Source organism: Nematolebias whitei, chromosome 22 (genome assembly GCF_014905685.2).
Source record: "Nematolebias whitei isolate Nwh7 chromosome 22, NemWhi1, whole genome shotgun sequence".
Taxonomy (NCBI): domain Eukaryota; kingdom Metazoa; phylum Chordata; class Actinopteri; order Cyprinodontiformes; family Rivulidae; genus Nematolebias; species Nematolebias whitei.
Genome location: NC_056519.1, coordinates 9,204,066 through 9,205,174, shown reverse-complemented (window position 1 = coordinate 9,205,174; position 1,109 = coordinate 9,204,066).

Here is a 1,109-nt window from a genome sequence, read left to right as displayed (position 1 = left end):
CTAATGGCTATTGGAACTTTAATTTTCCTTATCATGATTTCACTTTTCTCAAAAATGTCATGAAATTGTGAAAAGATAGTACGTTAGCTTTTATTATACTTCTACGCTCTTGCGCGATACATTTTAGTTTATTGGTGAACAATGCAAAACAAAACACTAAAAAATACTACTAAAATACTAAAAAAACAAGGTGCCAAAGTTGAAAAAGAAATACATCTACAGTTTGATTCAGTTGGCAGTGAGATTCTTTCAACATCATGGTTCTGTTAGCGTTGTGGTCTTGTTAGCAGCTTAGCAGGTCTTGTTAGCAGGTCCAGTCAGCAGCTTGATGATAATAAAGACCGCAGCAGCTGCCCCAACAGATTGCAGTCCAGAACTGGGTCTGGCAGATGGAGAGCATCCAATGTTTCCCCACATGACCAAATGGGTCTGTAGAGTTAGGTCCGTGCAGGTAGCTGGAGGATCTAGCAGTGTTAGCAGTGTTAGCAACGTAAGCAGCGTTAGCAGCATTAGCAGCATTAGCAGGCCCTGCTTAATGATAATAACAAACGCAGCAGCTGCCCTCCTCAGACTGCCTTCCAGAACCGGGTCCAGCAGACAGACAACATCCAAGGTTTTCCCTGCAAAGCCTAACAGGTTTGTAGAGTTCAGTCCATTCAGACAGATGGAGAATCATGGAGACGGCCACCATGACATCCCTGAGCCCAAGGTTGGAGGGGGGCTGGGAACTGAACCACAATGGCACGATAACATGATGGCAAGGCAGTAGCACACAAAACTCCACAAGTGTATTTGAGTATTTGAAAGTGGCCCCAGTTTGGAATGAGCTTTGGCTTGAAGTAGTCTTCTGGCTTTTACTTCATATTTCATATCTGAGACAAGTGTTGTAAAAGTGTTGCAAACTACTCAGTAAAGAAAGTAGCTATTGGCTGTCCTAGAAGTTGCTAAATGTCGTCACTACATAATTTGTAGAAATGTTTGTGTTCATGTAAGTGTAATGAATGCTAAGTCAGGTCCTCTGGACACTTTCTTTTTTTGTTGAAATGATTCATCCTTCATCTAAAGGATTTCATCAGTCCGAGGAGCCACAACAATAAGTCCAACAAGTG